Raw genomic sequence first — 21396 nt, forward strand, 5'->3', positions numbered from 1 at the left:
ACGTTCTTGACATCCATTTGATGTAATTTTCAATCTTTAGATGCAACCAATGAAATCACAGATCTTATAGTAGCCATAACTATCTGGTGTATTAGACTAGTCAGGCAATGTGGTGGGAGACGAGTAGACTCCTGCCATCTAGATTCAAAACACCAACCCTTACGTGGTCATGAGAAACATTAAAGGCTCCGCTCAACTGGACAGGCTCATGCACAATGTTTCCCAACTCTTATTTTGCATTACACTCACACTCTCTCTTACACAACATATACCACTAAGCAGAAACATAACACACACAGACATCCCTGAATAACATGTGACATAGATGAGAGAAGCAATGGCAAGAGCATTCTTGATTTCATTTCAGAGACGGATTACATAGTGACACAGAACTGGTACCCAACATAGATGAACACTTGCCAGATTCTACATGCTACAATCTTCATGAAATAAGCGTCAACTAACAATGAAGGTTTTACAAAACTATACTAACGGTAAGCCAGCTCACACTACTCTCATCATTCCTCTACTTTCAACATCATCTGTTTTTTTCTGTAGTAGTTAGTCATCCTTTTTAAACAATGTCTTCTTGACTTGGCAATGGCTCCACGACATGGTTATAGTCCGCCACCTTCACACGCGTGCTATCGAGGTTGTGCTCACATTGTGCGTCGTGGGTTCTGCTCCACCTGCTTCTGCTGCCACTAGTCCTGCTGCTACTGCATTGTCAGGCGGCGCAACACCTGGCACGCTCGGTGTTTGAGCTTCTGCTCTTGAACTCGTACCCTTGACAAATCTTTGCTTGAATTTTATGAACATCTCTGGGGGTTTATGATCCGAAATGTACACCTCATCGGTGCATGTGGCTCTTTTTTAGATCCTCTTCAGTTTTTCTACATGTTCTTCTAGGCATCCTAGACCCTTGTTGCTTGCTTGCGGTGTTTCTGGTCAAAAAGTCTCACCACTGGTCTCAGTGGAGTTTGCCCCAAAATGTTTTTTTCTGCCATAGGTATAGGTCTCCATTCCACCTGGGCCGCTTCGTCATACTCTCTTGGACTATATGATGATGGGGTTTCTGCCCTCTCCGCCACTCGTCTCTGATGTCCCATTTCCACATATTGGTGCTTCTGGGTGGTTGCATTTTGGGTGGCAGCATTTTTCTTCCCTCCGGTGTCTATGAAAACAAAAATTGAGAGCATGGGTGCTCCAGGGGAAGAGGTTTCCGGATTAGTATATGGACTTTATTCTTTCTGTATTTTTAAAATATTGAGGCAATTCTATGTTTGCCTTCAGTAACTCAGAAAACATGACATGAGAGGCTTCAAAAAATGGGTTTTCCATGCTGGCCCATGAAGCGAAAAAATTGGTAACTAGTCGGTTCTTTAAGCGCTCATTTTCCTTGAGCAATGCTTGGTTGGCGTCGTGTAGCTTTCCGACCTCAACCAATAATTCTCTGTGTTCTTTTTTGGGTACTCCGGGTGTTAGCATCTGTGGGTTTTTTTTGTGGCTAGCTCCACATCTGTTTTTACTTTTGAAAGTTCTGCCTGGAGTCTGGCAATTTCCTCTTTTGCTTCCCTTAGCTCCAACTTCCATTGCAATCTTGTTTTCTAGGTTTGCTTCACCTTTTCGGCCAATTGCCGTGCTTCTTGTATTTGTACTTGTAGGGCTACCTTGTAATTCACCCAATATCTGGGCCCTTCTTTTCTCAGCTGATTTTCATTTTCTATGCATCTCTGCATCTCTAGTTCCAATGCATTTAATTCATTGATGGCATCCACTTCAAACTTTGTGCTCCTTTCAAATTTTTGCTTGTACTCCTCTTCCTGGTCTTGTGCTCTATCTCTCTCGTGGATCACATCTCTTAATATGTCTGCATATTCCTTTGTGGGTGTGGCTTCCTGCAACTCCTGCTGCAACACTTTGTTCCTTTCAGATAACTTTCTTGCTTCTTTTTTATTTTGGTCTACTAGGGCCCTTTCAGCCATATCCACCTTCTTCTGCAGCTCCTCGTTTAGTGATGCCATGGATTGTGCTTTGCATTCCAACTCCTTGGTTTTTGCTGTGGCATGCAACAACATTCCATGCTGTTTATGGTTTAGTGCACTTAGTTGATTAATTGTATTTCGGGCCTTTGTTTCATACTCCTCCATTGAAGAAAGAGTGTGAGAGAATTTTCTGGGCCATGGTCATTAGTGTTTTATCCATGTGTGCAGATGTTGGGTGGGAAGTCCCGCCTCTATTTTTTCAGGTAACTTGTCCTTATGACTTGGACCTACTTGTGCCTTCTATGCCACTACTGCCACCAAGGCTGCAATTTCGCTGGTATGATCACTTATGTTCTTTGCGGGTATCTTCCCTTTTTGAGCTGCTGCTTCTTTCTTTTTCTGCTGTTCCCCTTCTCTCTTCTTCTTCTCTTCTTCCTCCTTCCTTTTCTTTTCTTCTTCCTCCTTTTTCTTTTCCTCTTTATTAGATTTCTTTTTCCTCTCAGCTTCTGCGGCTTCCTGTTTCTTTTTCTCTTCCAGCTCCCTTTTCCTTTCTTCTTTTGTCCTCTTTTTCTTGGCCTCTTCCGGGTCGGGTAGCGTTTCTTCATCCACCCTGTTCTTCCTCTTTTTGTTGGCTTTCTGGGCAATCCTTTGCCATTCTTTCTCGTCATCCACATCATCCTCAAATGAACTGAAGGTTACTTTGGCAGCCCTCGAGGATCCTGTGGCTTCTCTATTTTGATGCTAGTCGGAGATGTTTCTTGTCCGTCGATCCACTGATCTTGTAGCTTGGGCTATTGCCCTCAGGTGTGCATGTACCACGGTGGGCTGTTTCTCTTTAGCAGCCCAGGTGGTTTCTCTCTTGGCCAGATTTTCCTTGCAAATTGCAGCCCAATTTATCTTCTCTCCTGCCTCCATTGCTCTGAGCAATCTCTGTAATTCTTGTTGGACATGTCCTCCGGCTTCCCCACCATGAACATGATGTTCTCTGCAGAGGAACAAAATAAATTGTTCCGGTCGGGTTTCATCTGCCACATCTTTTACTTGGTGCATGTTGCTTGTTTTGGGGATTTCTTCATCCACTCTTGGATTCAAATCCTAGCGCGTGGTGAACTGCGTATTCTGAGATCTTTATCAGTTGCTTCCCCTCCATGTGCACCGTATCGGTTTCCAAAAATTGAGTAATCAATCTTCCCCCATCCTCTGGGCCTTACAACTCCTCCCACTGTCGGTCGAGAAATTTTTCAAACGCACACCTCCTTGCCCATTCTTGATGCTCCTTCTTCCTCATGTCCGGGATGAACATGGGCATGCAGAGGCTTTTCTTTGGTTTTTTGTCGGGCCTAGGCGTCATGTTGATCTTCGGCATGGTGCTATTTTTTGAAAAAAGGCTGCAGATAGGTGAGAGTGTGTCGAGCAAGAGAGCAAAATGTGAATGTGAGCGTTTGTGTTCTCTTTTATGATGTTTTCTCCTTTTACCTACCTTTTTTGAGATATTTTCGGCTTCCTCATTTTTATGTTGATGTGACCCTCGTTTTACATCATGTCCGCCGCCTTGGTTTAATTCCATTTTCCCTTCTTGCCGTTGTGAGTGCATTTTTAATGATGTCATGATCTGTGCCCTTCATGTGGTTGCTTATGTGGGAATGTCTTCTGACATTCTGAGCTCCATTCATATTTGTCATCCTTTTTTGTCAGTGCATATAATGGATAAGCTACATGTGCTAAGTATTTCAAAAACCTTAAATGCCACTTCACCTTGCCAAGGAATCTTTCAGCTATTTTATGTTTTGGGGAGCGGACATTTTGGATATGGCCTCTATCTTAGCTGGATCTATGGCCAATCCTTGGGCTTACACGATGTGTCCTAATAGTTTTCGGACTTTATTGTAAATGCACATTTGGCTGGATTCAATTTTAGCCTTGTATCTCTGCATCTATGCAAACATAACCTCACATGATAGATGTGTTTAGCGTTATCTCTGGACACACTGAAATCATCCACAAAAGCTTTCATGAAATCTGTTAGGTAGTCGTAGAATATTTCCTGCACCATTCTTTGGAAGGTGGCAGGTGCATTTTTAAAGCCAAACATCATGATAGTTGCCACAAAGACACTCCACTCTGTGATGAAGGCTATTTTTATCTTCCAGGGCCATCTTGACTTGGTTGTACCCATTGAAACTATCCAAAAACGAGTACATCTCCTTTCTGGCTACTTCATCCAGTAAGGACCAGTAAATGGAAGCAGAAAGGGGTCTAAGGTTGTTGCTACATTTAGTTTGCGGTAATCAGCACATATTCTGATCTTCATATTCTTTTTGGGCACTATCACAATGGGAGATATCCAGGAGGCTTTTTCTACTGGCACGATGAAACCCATCCTTAATAGTCTGTCAATTTCTTCTTTGACTTGCTTTGTATAGTTTGGGTTCATCTTGTACCTTTGATGTCTCCTGACAGGAATGGCTCCCTCTTTTAGGTTGATACTGTGCTGGAAAAATTTAGGGTCAATGCCTTCCATGTCTTTATACGACCATGCAAAGATGTCTTGGTATTCCTTCAGTAAGGATACCAGCTCCTGTTTGAACCCTTCTTTCAGCTCAAGACTGATTTTCACATGCTTTTCATCTTTTTCTTCCCCTAGATTAACCTCCTGGAACTTGTACGGGCTGACTTTTGTAGCATTATTTGCATGGTTCTTCTTTTGCTTTTTCACCCATTCTTGGATTTCTTGGATCTCTTTTGCTTGCTCCTCTAGATTCCAGGCCCACTTAATTTTTTCCGAGGCCTTCTCCTGCAATGTTTTGCTTAGTTTTGTTTTTTTTTGTTTTTTCAAGATCTGCTTCTGCATTCGTTATTTGATCATTTGCCACTTCCGTGTTTTTGCCCTTCATTTCTACATGATGCCTTATTGCTTCTCCCACATTTATCATGTACAAGGGCACCATATTTCGATGTTCATGGAGTATTTTGGTCTCTTCATCGTCATTAAAGCCTTCTGACATGTTGAAAGTTTTGGCATGGACTAGCCTCTGAGCAGATTTCACAGGTTTCTTTGCATCAGTGATATCCACATGTACCTTTTGCTTTCCCCTTCTGATGGTGATTTTGTTCCTGCCCCAATCTTGTTTTACCTTTCCATGTCTTAGCCTTCCTAATAATACCTTGGTAATACTTGGTGTGGTTTTCTTTGGTAATAATAACTACTAAGTTGACCTTGAAGTCATCCTGTTTGATCCTCATTTGAGACATTTTTGACGATTCCATTTGGTACCACCACCCTATTGTCATCCATTCTTATGATGAACTGGATGGCTCCCACTTGAGACCCAATCCTAATGTAGTTTCTTCTGTGACAACATTTACTCCGGACCCTCCACATCAGCACTGCATCATTAATGAGAGCATTGTTGAGCTGAATTATGACTTTGGCCACTTCATCATCTCTAGATGCTGGTTTTACCTCCGAAAAATCTTTAGTGACTTCTCTTGAGTCATCCTCCTTTTGCTTGCCTTGCCTTCTTTCTATTTCCCTCGTAGTTTGACTTCTTACCTTCTCCTACTGTTCCTAGTCTACAGCTGCCTTTTTGTGGCCTTTGGGTGAGCCTTGTTCACTAAGAAAAGTTATCACCACACTCGATTCACTTGCCTTAGCCCTTGTTATTGCTGCTAAGATGTCCTGAATTTCTAACTGCGTGTCCTCTGCTTGCATCATGTTGGCACTTGGCGAATTCTCCTTGAGCTGCATCAATTCCACTTGTCTTCATCATGCTTTTTCTTCATGGCACATTTGGCTTGGTATGTCCAGGCTGTTGGCAATAGTAGCATGTGAAGTTGGTGGTTCCTCCGGAATGTCCTTGGCCTCTTCTCCTGGAAAAATTTTCGCGCTCTCTATTCCCATACCTTCCCATTCCAGGGGGTCTTCTTTCCGCTCCCTCTATGTTGTTCACCACCATAGGAGCTCTATTCTTCATGTTGTATCTACAGTTTCATGTACTGTGGTTGTACATGATGTTACAAATAGAGCAAGTTGGAGGCATAGTACATTCCTCTTTGAGGTGACCTTCCTGCTTGCATTGGGAACATAACACATTCTTTTGGAAATCTTTGCCTTTGCCCCTTTTCATTTCTTGCACCAGCTGCTTCATCTGTTGCATTAATTCTCAAGAACTTTCAAGTACCTATCCAGATTCCTTCTTTTTGTCTTTCTTTTTGCCACTGGAGTGTCTTGTTGAGGAGTCACTCGAGTTGTCTTCTTCAGTGGTGACACTCTTCCTGGGCTTCCTTTTTTGTCTTCTATCTCGACGTCTTTTTTTCACCCTTTTGGCCAGTTCCACCAATTCCTCAAATTCTTCATCAGTTTTCGCTTGCTTTGTGCTAATAACTGCTGCGTGGATGTCCGGCTTAAGCCCTTGGACAAACCAATCGGCAACTATTTGTATTGAGGGTCGGGTTTGTTATGCCACTCTCTGCCTCAAGCTTAACAGTTTTGTTGCATAAGCTTCCACATCCATGTCTTCTTGTTGGAGCTCTCTCATTTGATCATCACAGAGTTGAGTTGCAGACTTTATCTTGTGGAATCTCCCAAGGAAGGCAATCATGACTTCTTCATAGGTCTGGAAATAGCTGTCCTGATATCTTGACACCCACTTTGTGGTCCTTGAAGGTGTTCATGATGGCATCTCTACGGATTTCACTCAGCTTTAGTTCTTCTAAATCCCGAGGTCTGGCCACCTTCCAGTATTGCTCAAACCTCCTCACATGCAGATCTACATCTTCCCCTTTATTACCTGAGAACACTGGGTATTTTTTTGGCTAATGACACCATGGCTCCCTTGAACCGTTTCCAAGGGTTTCCTTGTGGTTGTTCTATAGCATTATATGGTAGTGATGCGTGTGAACATACGTAGGACTATCGGGGTATGTTTTCCCTCACTAGGAGGTTTTTCCCCCCGTGCTGCGTATGTACACCCTCTTATCTACTCAGTTTGGGGTGTGTACTTATCTTTTGTATCTGGCACACATTTTTCCATTCTAATCTAGTGAGTTTGTGTGCTCTCTCAAGCTTCTCTATCTTGTGTCTGGTATCAGAGCTAGCTTCCTTGTCACTTGATACAGTAGCGTGCATATACCGGAGACAACAAAAGTAGAGAAATGAAGGTCATCATCGGTAGTAGCGAGCATTTGAGACTCATGATGAATGGAAATCCAAATGCCCTTACATTTGATGATTTGGTTTCAGTACTCTTGGAAGAAGAGCGGTCTAGGCAAAACAGATCCGTTATGCGAGTTGGTGACCAAGATTTTGTTGCCAGTCAGAAAGTTAAAGGTAAAGCTTCTTCGCATGGTGGGCTACAAGACAAAATCAGAATCCTTAGGTAAGTATGCAGAGAAAGAAGGTGATAAGGCTAAAAAGAAGGGCAAGTGTCACTATTTTGCAAGAAACCAGGGCACTACATAAATGAGTGCAAGAAAAGACTAGAGAAGGAGAAAAAGAAATAATCGGGCATGGCTGTGGTTGATGTATCTTCGCCAAGTGCAGAGAAGAAGGAATTTGCAAGTTTTGCTCAAGATGATTGGGCATGGACTGTACATTATATTTATGATCCTTTTATTCATGATTGTATGCATATTAGTGGCAGAATCAGATGCTTGGTACTTTGACAGTGGTGTTAGTAAGCACATTACTTCACAAAAAAATTTGTTCTCATCTCTGGAATCTGTCGTCTCAAGTGCAGGAACCGTTACATGTGCAAATGGTTCCTCATATCCTGTTAAAGGAGTTGGTAGAGTTGTGCTCATTGTTGCAAATGGGGTTGCATTTACTCTTTCTAATGTTTTATATGTGCCAGGCATTAAGAAGAACTTGCTGTCAGTTTTAGCCTTAGACTTGTCAGGCTTGATGGTGAAATTTGTGGATGACAGATGTACAGTAGTTTAGGATAGAAATGATGGTTATTCTATCATTACCTCAAGTACCTTGTTTCATGGCCTATACAAGATGGATGTATTTGAGAAGTTGTAGCATGATGCTTGCTCAGTCTCTATGACTTGTGCTATGAGTGATGCAGAATTATGGCATGCACGATTTGGCCATCTGAATTATGGCAGTTTGTTATGCCTTTAAAGGCATGATATGGTGTCTGATTTGCCAACTCTTGAGACCCCTACTATGTGAGGGGTGTATTCTTGGTAAAATGCATCAGGCATCATTTCCAAAGGATGGATCTGTGAGAGCTATTTAGAAATTATAGCTTATACATAGTGATGTATGTGGTCCTATGAGGACACCATCTATTGGGGGATATCTCTACTTCGTCACTTTTATTGATGATTACTCTAGATATAGCTGGGTGTATCCATTAAAGCAGAAGTTAGAAGTTTTTATGTGCTTTAGGCACTTTGTATCCATGGTTGAAAATGTATGTGAATGTAAAGTTAGCACCCTTCGTTCAAATCGAGAGGGGGAGGGTATATGTCCAAGGATTTTCATGCATATATGGCTAAAAAATGCGTAAGGCATCAATGTACAGTGCCGTACACACCTCAGCAAAATGGTGTGGCTGAGAGGAAGAACATGTCTCTCATGGAGATGGCATGATGTATGGTGAAAGCCCAAGATTTACCTCATGGTTTTTGGTTAGAGGCAACTATGTGCGCAAACTATGTGTTGTACAAATGCCCTACCAAAGGCCTTGCAGTCTAAAACTCCTTATAAAGCTTGGCATGGCAGGAAGCCTTCTGTGGCTCATTTGCGTGTTTTTGGTTGTCTTGCTTATGCTCTTGTGCTTGAGCAACAACGCAGTAAGCTTGATGGTAGTTAAATGCATATTTGTGGGATACAGTTCAGAAAAGCAAGGGATATAGACTCTACCATCCAGCCCCCTCAAAGCGGATTTTGGTAAGTAGAGGTGTTGTTTTTGTTGAAAACTCACTTCAGTCCATGCTTTCATACAAAAAATAGCAGAATGCATGCTCACAAGACATGTTTGATCCGCTCCTACCTTTGTTTAATGGAGGGCATCCATGTGTAGAGCAATTGAATGCTCAACCAAGTGTTGAAATTAAGCCTTTGTAGGTGCAAAATTAGCCTACAAATCAGGCAATTATTGAGGATGTAGTGGATGAGGAGAGAGCAGCCATAGAAGAATCTAAGCGTATGTCAAAATGGCTTGTGCAGACATTGAGGGATAGAAAGTTGGCAGCTCCTTTACCTAGTAGAACTCGTGCAGGTTCTCATCATGCAGATTATTCTCCTGTGGTCATGCAGATTATTCTCATGTTCTCATTTCTACTTCATGTAATGAGGAGGAACCTGTTTCCTTTGAGGAAGCACATGATGATGATCATTGGATGCATGCTATGTAGGATGAGTATAACTCTATACTCAAGAATGACACCTGGTATTTGATAGATCTACCTCATGGCAAGAAGGCCATTAGTACTAAGTGGGTTTACGAGTTAAAGCGCAAAGCAGATGGTAGCATTGATCGCTACAAGGCCATACTTGTTTTGCAAAGGGGTATGCCAAAAGGGCATTGATTATGATGAGACCTTTGCACCCACATCTCGTATGACTACCATTAGGTGTCTCATTGCTTTGGTAGCACATCATGGGTGGAATGTACGTCAGTTGGACATTAAGACTGCATTCTTGAATGGTGATTTACATGAGGAGGTGTATGTATCGTAGCCTCTTGGTTTTGCTGTGAAAGGAGAAGAGTCTAAAGTATGCAGGTTGAAAAAGGCTCTTTATGGCCTTAAGTAGGCTCCTAGAGCATGGTATGAGAAGATTCATGCATACTTGGTTGCAAATGATTTTTGCAACAATCCAACATAGAGTACCCTCTATGTGAAGAGGAGTAAGGACACATTTTTGGTCATTGTTCTATTACGTTGATGACATGCTGCTCATGAGACCTGATATAGATCAGATTTTAGTCTTTAAAGCTGATTTGCAGTCATCGTTTGAGATGTCAGATTTGGGGCCCTTGCATTACTTTTTGGGGATTCAATTTATGCAATGCAATGATGGCATTGTTATGCTGTAGTCTAAATATATACAGAAGTTATTGAGAAGAGGTCTAATCTTGAAGATTGTAAACCTATGGCTACACCTATGGAGACAGGTTCTCGACTTAGTCTTCAATATGCAGAAGACTCTTTTGATGCTAGTTTGTATCAACAGTGTTGAAATATACAAGTGAATAGGGTGTGTGTGGGAACAAGCCCTTGGGCTAGAGGATGTAAAAGAGAATCTGTAAATGTGAGAGAACCTGTGAAAAGGTGAGAAGTATCTATTGGGAGAGAATAAAGGGTAGCATGAGGAGATTTAGGAGGTGTGGAGATATTCTGGGAGAGGTGGAGAGAATCAAGCAAAAGAGGTGGAGTGAATCAAGGAGAAATCAGTGGGATTGGATGCTTGGATGTAAACTCTATAAATTGAGGCATTGGCCTAATGAGAATTTGCTGATTTTTGATTATCCATGCCTACATTAAGCTATCAGTTAATTGCACTAATCATGTCTTAATTATCGTCTTTGTTAATGATGTTGATTCTAGCATTTGATCCACCATAGCTCATCACATTGCTATAATTTTAACATGGTATTAGAGCCTAGCCTAGAATCCATCAATTTGTGAGTCCATTATCTTACTAATCACATAGCTAATTAGGATTAGTAGATAATTAATATTTTTACCTCTTTTTTCAACAAACCCTCTGTACCCCCAGCTGGTGGAGGAGCTCTATCTCCCATCATACATCAAATTAGCTCAAGCCACTCTAGGCAAACATAGCTAACACACTTGTGCTCTAGCCCATCCAAACAGTCGGTCAAACCGCCGCGCAGAGCTGGAGAAATTTGCTAATTTGCAGCACGCACTGTTTTTTTGAGGAGAAATTGAAATCTCTGCTTCACGAGATGCAATGGGTCTAATTCCTCTTGGCCCTAGGGGTTTTCAAGGGTGCTCTACAAGCTGGTGAAGACAAAATTTGATTTGATCAAGTCTACAGTGAGATCCAAGCTCTTCATCATCAAATCTATAGGTGACTTTGGTAAAACTAAGATTAAGCATTCAATGTTTGGTCAAATCTTGTGTTTCTTGGCTTAATCCTCTACTAAAATAATTGCTATTCATGGCCTTGAAAGGATTTGAGCTCATTTGAACTCTAAGGCCTCAGAACTGGGCTCCCCGCATACTCTGTTTTCTGCACACAAGACAGAGGATTAATTTGCTAATCAGTGATTAATCAATGCTAATCACTATTTTTTGGTGTAATTGAGGGTTCAAATTAACCATTAGGTATCTGATACAGATCCCTATAACTTCAGATTGTAATTCGGAGATGGTTTGATACTCCAACCATTCCGTACAAATTGGTTACCCTTGATTTAATGTAATTTTTGGTGATTTTATACTGATAAATCTGTTGTAATTATCTCCTAAACACCAGATTGAGTTGTAAAAGGGTAGACACTGCCCTTGAATCTTGAAATTGGATCAAGAGGTAAGACCCCCTTCACATTATCATGAGTACGGCACAAGAAATAGGCAAATTTAATGCGGAGCAATTTTACACATGGTAGACAAAAACCATGTATCTGCTCATGAGGAAAAATCTGTGGGGGCTAGTTGAGGGAAGAGATGAATGCCCAGAGGTGAGAGGAAAAAATGAGTGGAAGAGTACGAATGAAAAAGCATTGGGACTTATCGCACTCAATTTAAATGATGAAATCATTCATCACATCACAGGGATACAATGGGCAAAAGATGCATGGGATGAACTCAATAAATTATTTGGCACACAAGCTACAAATTCAAAGGTAAATCTGTTAATGCAATTTTACAAATTGGATATGAAGGAAAGTGAACCTTTAATCACACACTTGAACAGATATAAAAGCATTAAGCAACAACTGGCAGCTATTGGCAAAAAGGTAGAAGATGATGAGGCACTAGCAGTGCTTCTGAAGAGTGTGGACAAAGGTGAATATGAAAACATTGTAGCAACACTACAGAATGTACCTGAATTAAAGCTACACAAGATAGAAGGAGCTCTACTAGAGCAAGAGACCAAAGGCAAAGAGAAGAAATGGCTCGACTTAACAGTAGGAGAGAAGAAAAAGCATTCTTCACCCGAGGAGAATTCTCTCGAGGATGAGGACAAGGAAGAGGCAGAGTAGGAGGAAGCACCTTCACTTGCCACAACTGTGGAAAGCCAGGACACATGGCAAGAGACTGCTACAACAAACCCAATGGAGAAGGAACGACATCGACAAACTTCACGGAGGCTCCTAAGGAAGTAGAGTCAGATCATCTTTTTTGAGAGAGAGAGAGAGAGAGAGAGAGAGAGAGAGAGAGAGAGAGAGAGAGAAACCCCACAACCCAATGTAACCTGCCCCAACAGAGTAAAACTACCTCTGAGCCACCGATGATGTAGGCCATGTGGTAGATGTATGTGTGAGCACTTTAGTCAAGGTCACGGACACTTGTAGTAGCCTTGGACACATAGAGAGAGAGAGAGAGAGTGTCAAGGACTATGGGTTTAGGGACTTAAGGCACTGGTTGTAGACTATCAAGTAAGAGGGAAACTTGGTATAGGGTCCAGGAGTGCTAGGAGTATTCACTTGAGGGGAGGTGTTGAAATATACAAGTGAATAGGGTGTGTGCAGGAACAAGCCCTTGGCTAGAGGCTATAAAAGAGAATTCGTAAATGTGAGAGAACCTGTGAAAAGGTGAGAAGTATCTACTGGGAGAGAATAAAGGGTAGCATGAGGAGATTTAGGAGGTGTGGAGATATTCTGGGAGGAGAGGTGGAGAGAATCAAGCAAAAGAGGTGGAGTGAATCAAGGAGAAATCAGTGGGATTGGATGCTTGGATGTAAACTCTATAAATTGAGGCATTGGCCTAATGAGAATTTGCTGGTTTTTGATTATCCATGCCTACATTAAGCTATCAATTAATTACTCACTAATTATGTCTTAATTATCATCTAATCTCTTTTGTTAATGATGTTGATTCTAGCATTTGATCCACCATAGCTCATCACATTGCTGTAATTTTAACAAACAGGCTGTTGGATCCCTTCTTTATGTGTGCAACACGAGGCTAAATATACAGTATTATAACCATAGTATCACTAATCATAATCCTCCAAAATATCTAGCTTGAATTCTAATTTCCAATCATTCCTTCATCGGTGTACCTATGGCATCATTGGCAACCAGAACGCTCACCACCTGTTCACTCAGGGTCCTTTTCAATAGTTCCTAGCTCATAGTACTCCGTAATATAATCACATAAGAAAATCCAGATGGACTCTCTGTTGAAGATCAGCAAGATCAACCACAACAGATCCATATAAAAGAGCCATGGACTCATCCGTTGAGAACCAGCAAGGACAATCAACTAGATCCATGCCCAAGTTCAGAAAACAACTCTAACACCTTATTCCATTTTTCTTCCTCAACGCACGTGTGGGTATCTTCGGCGACCTAGAGCCTGAGCAGCACCCTCTAGGCTCCTTCGCAGGTCACCTAGCGCTTCACTCATAGGCCGCTTCCTTGGTCCCTCATCCACCGTATGGTTAGCACCCTCTAGGCTCCTTCGCAGGTCACCTAACGCTTCACTCATAGGCCGTTTCCTTGGTCCCTCATCCACCGTACCGGAAGCTCACCATTTAAATCGAACCGAGGCTGGTCAAGACCTCGGCCGGACCTTACTCCGCGAGACGTCCTCCGTTGACTCTCCGCCGTCAGCGGTTGCAACTTTATCACTTCGGTCTCCACGACCTCTTCACAAGATGGTCAAAATGCTTCCCCAGCATTCTTGACATAAAACAATCATTAAAAACACGTCATAAATATAGTTTCTAATGAACTCTCATCTTTCCTCATTGTTCCACATCATTTCTCGTTATTCCACATTCTTCTACATCAATTCACATTGCTTAATCCACATCCAATCATATGTATTCCCATCGTCCATCCATTCTCATCTAGTCACATCATATTACATCTCATTACATCTATCCTCATCACATCTCATCCATTCACATCTACCCATATCCATATCACATCACATCACATCCATTCACATTGCATCTCATCGATTCACATCTATCCTGATTCACATCACATCCATTCACATCACATCTCATCCATTCACATCTATCTCGATTCACATCACATCACATCACATCACATCTATCTCGATTCACATCACATCACATCCATTTCACATCACATCACATCCATTCACATCACATCTCATCTATTTACATCACATCACATTCACATCCATTCACATCTATCCCGATTCACATCACATCCTTTTCACATCACATCACATCCATTCACATCACATCACATCTCATCTATCCATATCCATATCACATCACATCACATCCATTCACATTGCATCTCATCCATTCACATCTATCCCGATTCACATATCACATCACATCCACATCTCTTCACATCCACATCCACCACCATTTACATCACATTCACATCTTATCACATCCACATCCATTTACATCACATTCACATCTTATCACATCCACTCACATCTTATCACATCCATTAACATCTTATCACATCCACTCACATCTTATCACATCTATTCACATCTTATCATATCTTATCACATCTATTCACATCTTATCACATCCACTCACATCCTATCACATTGCATTCACATCTTATTCACATCGTAATCACATTTAGTAGCTTTTTCTACTTCGATACCGATGATGGGACTTTTTTCTAAATTTCTGCCAATTGCTTGGCCTAGTTAAAGGTACTTTTTCTCGACGGATATTTTCATATTCTTTCTCAGATTTCTCAAGTGAAATATATTCAATATTCTTCTTTGAGTAAAAGATTCATGGGATTTACAAAAATCAATTCTACCCATATTTCCCAATAAAATTAATAATGCTCAAAATTCCACTTTTGCTAAATACTCATAACTTGAATTATGCTAAAAATTTCTCTTTTTCCATTTAATTTCTTGGATCTCAAATATCATGGAAATTTCTCTTTTTTCATTTAAATGATTGAATTCCAAATGTCATGGGAATTCCTCTTTTATCATTTAAAAATTTCTCATGCATAAAATAAATTTATCTAAAATTTCTCTTTAAATTTAAATAAAAATATCCATTAATTCAAATATGCCAAGAATTCCACTTTTACCATTTAAATGATTGAATTCCAAATGTCATGGAAATTTCTCTTTTATCATTTAAATTTTCTCATACATAAAATAAATTTATCTAAAATTTCTCTTTAAATAAAATATTCATTATTTTAATATACCAAAATTTCTCTTTTTCTATTTAATTATGTGGATCTCCATTATCATGGGAATTTCTCTTTTTGCATAAAAATAAAATTACCAAAAATTTCGCTTTTCTTTAATTGAATATTTATGCATAAATATTAAAAATTAGTTTGGTGAAAATCATTCTTCAATCCTAGAATATGGTAGGAAGTCCTCTTTTCACATTATGCATAAAAATGAGCTATGTATTAATTTCTAAAATACTATCCTTAGACTTAAATCCAATTTATGGAATTAAATCATAAGTTTACCATAATTTTATTAGCATAAAGTCATAAAAAAGCCGAAAAAACTTTTCTCGCCCCCAGTAGACATAGGCGATTCCTCCAGGATATTTTATTCTAACGTAATCAAGGTCATCACTAACCAAACTGATTCGACCGAACCCGTAAGTCTCATGGTCAGATCAAGGAAGAGACTTCTTGGATCATAGAGTCCAACGCTTTTTTCCTCATCAAGAGGCACAGCCGTTGATTCTTTTCCATAGAACAAGGGTTATCCTGGATTTACTTCAACTATCGTAACTTAACAGAATTGAGTCTCATTTTAGGGATCCATCAGTCCAGCCTAATCCCATGGGTTAGCCAATCGTCCAACCACTATAGTGATAAGATCCATTTAGGAATTTGGTTATGTTTTGCCCTAGGTACCAGGGAAAAAAGTTCCCAGGCCCCCTAGCCAGTGCTTCAAGCAAATTTCAAGATAGTCACACCACTTACATACCCAATATGAAATTGTCTGTTTCACGGATTCAACTATCTTTAAAACAATCTTTTAAAGAAACCATAGTATCACTGATCATAATCCTCTAAAATATGCAGCTTGAATTCTAATTTCCAATCATTCCTTCATTGGTGTACCTATGGCATCATTGGCAACCAGAACGCTCACCACTTGTTCACTCAGGGGCCTTTTCAATAGTTTCTAGCTCATAGTACCCTGAAAAATATTTACTTAAGAAAATCCAAATGGACTCTCCATTGAAGATCAGTAAGATCAACCAACAGATCCATATAAAAGAGCCTTGGACTCATCCGTTGAGGACCAGCAAGGACAATCAACCAGACCCATGCCCGAGTTCAGAAAACAACTCTAACACCTTGTTCCATTTTTCTTCCCTGATGCATGCGTGGGTATCTTCGGCAACCCAGAGCCTGAGCACTGTATGGTCAGCACCCTCTAGGCTCCTTCGCAGGTCGCCTAGTGCTTCACTCATAGGCTGCTTCCTTGGTCCCTCATCCACCGTACTGGAAGCTTACCATTTAAACCGAGGCTGGTTAAGACCTCGGCCAACCTTGCTACGCGAGACGTATGTATTCCCATCATCTTCATCCATTCTCATCCAATCACATTATATTACATCTCATCACATTTATCCATATCTCATCATATTACATCTCATCACATCTATCCATATCTCATCACATCCATCCATATCTCATCACATTCATCCACATCCATCCATTCATTCACATGCACATCTATCCACATCCATCCATTCATTCACATGCACATCTATCCACATTCATCCATTCATTCACATTCACATCTATCCACATCCATCCATTCATTCACATTCACATCTATCCACTCATCTCATCACATTCATTCACATCCATTCATTCATCCACATCCATCCATTCATTCACATGCACAACTATCCACATTCATCCATTCATTCACATGCACATCTATCCACATCCATCCATTCATTCACATTCACATCTATCCACATCCATCCATTCATCTCACATGCACATCTATCACTTCACATCTCATTCTCATCCATTTACATCACATCACACCCATTCACATCTCATCACATCCACTCACATCTCCTCACATCACATTCACATCCATATCCATTTACATCACATCACATCTCATTCTCATCCATTTACATCACATCACATCCTTTCACATATCATCACATCTTATTCACATCCACTCACATCTCCTCACATCACATTCACATCCACATCCATTTACATCACATCGCATCTCATTCTCATCCATTTACATCACATCACATCCTTTCACATATCATCACATCTCATCACATCTCCTCACATCTCCTCACATCACATTCACATCTTATCACATTCACATCCACATCCATTTACATCACATCACATCTCATGCTCATCCATTTACATCACATAACATCCTTTCACATATCATCACATCTCATCACATTCACATCCACATCTATTTACATCACATCACATCTCATCCACATCTCATCACATCCACTCACATCTTATCTTATTGCATTCACATCGCATTCACATTTAGTACCGTTGTCTACTTTCGATACCGATGGGACTTTTCTAAGTTTCTGCCAATTGCTTGGCCTAGTTAAAGGTACTTTTTCTCGATGGATATTTTCATATTCTTTCTCAAATTTCTCAAGTGAAATATATTCAATATTCTTCTTTTTCAGTAAAAGATTCATGGGATTTACAAAAATCAATTCTACCCATATTTTCCAATAAAATTAATAATGTTTAAAATTCTACTTTTGATAAATACTCATAATTTGAATTATGCCAAAAATTTCTCTTTTACCATTTAATTTCTTGTATCTCAATTATCATGGGAATTCCTCTTTTTGCATAAAAAAAATTTACCAAAAAATCCTCTTTTACCATTTAATTACTTGGATCTCAAATATCATGGGAATTCCTATTTTTGTATAAAAATAAATTTACCAAAATTTACTCTTTTCTCGTAATCAATTAATTATGCATAATTACAAAAAAAATTATTTCTCATGAATATGATGAAAATCATTCTTTTTGCATAGGACAATCCTAGAATATGGTAGGAAGTCCTCTTTTAGCATTATGCATAAAAATAAGATATATATTATTTTTTGAAAATTTTGCCATAGCTTCGCTGCTATTATTGATAATTCTCAAATTTTTCTAAAGAATAAAAGCTTGTAATGGAAATATGATAGTAGTTCCTCTTTTATGCTAAAATCAAATTATAAATTTAAATCATAATTTTAACCATAATAATAAACTTAATTATGATTATCCCACTAGATTAAGCTAATTCCATTATTTCTCTTTTTTCAAATTGATAGGATAATCTATTTCTCATTTAGAATCAATCAAAGTAGTTTTTAACTACTTATAAATAATCTAAAAGAAATAACCATTATTTTATTAACACGAAATTATAAAAATACCATTTTCTTAATCTCTAGCTTATCAAGCCTAGAGTTTAGCTTTGAATTAAGAGACTATCATTGAGAAGCATCCTTTTTCAAGGGATTTAGCCATAAAGATGGCTATTCTTTTTAGAGAGAGAGATTTACTTAAAGAAAGCATTATAAATAAGCATAAAGATTAACTTTCTCTTAATTAAGCATTAAGACTTTAAGGGAAAGCTTGATTTGAATTAAAACAATTATTTAGAAAGCTTCTCAAGCTTGAGAGGGGTTGAGAAGAATAAAGTCATTGAGATAAATTGAAAAAAATAATAAAATTTGATTTTACCTCCAAGTTTGGCTTGATTCTCTACTAGCAATGAAGCCCTCGACTAATCAATTGGTCCACCAAGAGGAGAAGAGAAACTCCAAGAGTTGTTGTAGAGAGAGAGAGCTCCAAGCTCCCAAGAGAGAGAAAAATTTAAGGGATAATAGAAAATATGATTATTTTAATATAATACTGGCATAGTATAGCTCCAATATTTTTTTACAAAAGATTAAGGGTCTATTTATAGGTGAGGGAGGCTACTAACCAAGTCCAACTGGGTTCTAGAATTTTCCAGGTTCAATTTGACTCAATTTGGACAAGATTTAGACTAGTTTGGCTCCATTTTTTATTTGATTTGATCCAGGAGAGAGGAGAGATAAAAATATCATAATTTTTTTGAATTAAAAATACTTCCACACATGTGAAAAAGGTGCCTACCTCAAGATTCCCCCTCTCCTACCAAGGTGTCAAAAATGCATCATTATTCCAAAATATCTCATTTTTTCAGTAATATCTCATAATTTTTAACTAATAAACCTTGTACTCAGTCAACTCTTCATCTTATGTGAGCATTTACTCCTTTTTGAGTATTTTCTTTTATTATTTTGGATTTATCTCATCCCAACACTTGGATTAATCTAATTGGCCCATTGGAACCTTAATTGGATCATAATCCAAAAATTTCTGAAAATGTAGACCCTTAGGCTAAGGTCCCTTATACACATTTTCAATTAATTCCTAATGCACCTTGGAAAGTTCATTTTGAATTTCTATTTCAAGGGAATCCATTTAGACACTAGGAGGATTTTTATATCCAAAGATATCTCAATTTTGGATTATCTCTCTCTAGACATTTTCTCTCTCTAGGCCAAAACAGGGTAAAACAAGATCTTTCTTCTATTTCACAGAGGGGAATAATTTCAAGAACAACAGGGGAGATTCTTACACCTTTACATTCTCAAAAGCTGGAGGGAGGAATCTTACACAGGCGGTGAGCGTTCTGGTTACCAACAATGATGCCATAGGTACACCAATGAAGGAATGATTACAAATTGGAACTCAAGCTAGATATTTTGGAGGATTATGATCAGTGATACTATGGTTTCATTGAAAGATTATTTTAAAGACAGCTCAATCTGTGAAAACAGGCAATTTCATATTGGGTGTGTAAGTGGTGTGACTATCTTGAAATTTGCTTGTTGAAGCGCCGGCTAGGGGGACTGGGAACTCTTTTCCCTGGTACCCGGGGCAAAACATAACCAAATTCCTGAATGGATCCCATCACTACAGTGGTTGGGCGGTTGGCTAACCCATGGGATTGGATGGGGTTAGGCTGGACTGATGGATCCCTAAAATGAGACTCAAGTCTGTTAAAATTAAGATAGTTGAAGTAAATCCCGGACAACCCTTGTTCTATGGAAAAGAATCAATGGCTGTGCCTCTTGATGAGGAAAAAAGCATTGGACTCTATGATCCAAGTGCAAGTCTCTTCCTTGATTTGACCACCATGAGACTTACGGGTACGGTTGGGTCAATTTGGTTAGTTGAAGACCTTGACTATGTTAGAATAAAATATCCCAGAGGAATCGCCTACGTCTGCTGGGCGAGGGAAGTTTTTCCGAGTTCGGTTTTGGAAGAACCAAGGGATTAGTCTCTTGTCTGGATATCCGTGGGCGAGGCCGCCAGTGAGAGGCTCTGCCCTGCACAAGTGGTACCTCCGCTCTGCTGCTAGCACCCCCGAATTCGTTGCGTGGAAGGGATAGGGATCTTTCATGTGATTGGTAGAGAAGAGAATAGAATGTGGATAAGGTTGAAAAGAAAGATTAAAAAAAGAGAAAATAAGGACCGTTTTGCATTGTTTAAGCAATCAAAGTTGTTATTTGCATTTAGATTAATACTTACATGGTGAGAACTCCATAATCATAGCCAAGCATTTAGATTAATACTTACATGGTGAGAACTCCATAATCATAGCCGCCGTGATTTTGTAGGAAAAACCCATTTGTTGCTTTTACCAAAATCTTGAAAAATAAAAATAAAAAAAGATCCATTGATTCCATTGCTTATTGGCATTGGAATATTCAAGTTGCAAGGGATCAAACTGGAAAATCTAAAATAAAGATTTGCACCCCCCTAAAACATTGATTTTTGGTTGAAATAATCTACAAAAACACTCTCACCTTGTATCCGTTTTTAAATTTCCAAGATTATGCATTTAATGCATCCTATTTCTAGAAGATTAAATATCCATTCATAATCATCACAAATAACAAATCAGGGCACGGTTATCGATCACGTCTGTGATTGATGCATCATCAATAAAATGGTTAAGAATCACGCCCATGATTAATAATCACAACGTGATTGCCATGTCACAATCAATCACGATAATAGAAATTGACTAATTAACTAGATGGACTTCTAAAATAGGGGATAGAGGTATCAGGAGACTCATATGAACTATCCTTTGACTTTTTTGGGTAAAAACCATAGCCGTGAATCTACAGAGGATCCTGGTCATGATTCTCAACCCTGTAAAATCACGCCAATTGATATTTTCCAAATCAAAAGGAGGA

The sequence above is a fragment of the Cibotium barometz genome, chromosome 2, assembly GCF_041138505.1.
Source record: "Cibotium barometz isolate CiBa-2024 chromosome 2, ASM4113850v1, whole genome shotgun sequence".
Lineage (NCBI taxonomy): Eukaryota > Viridiplantae > Streptophyta > Polypodiopsida > Cyatheales > Cibotiaceae > Cibotium > Cibotium barometz.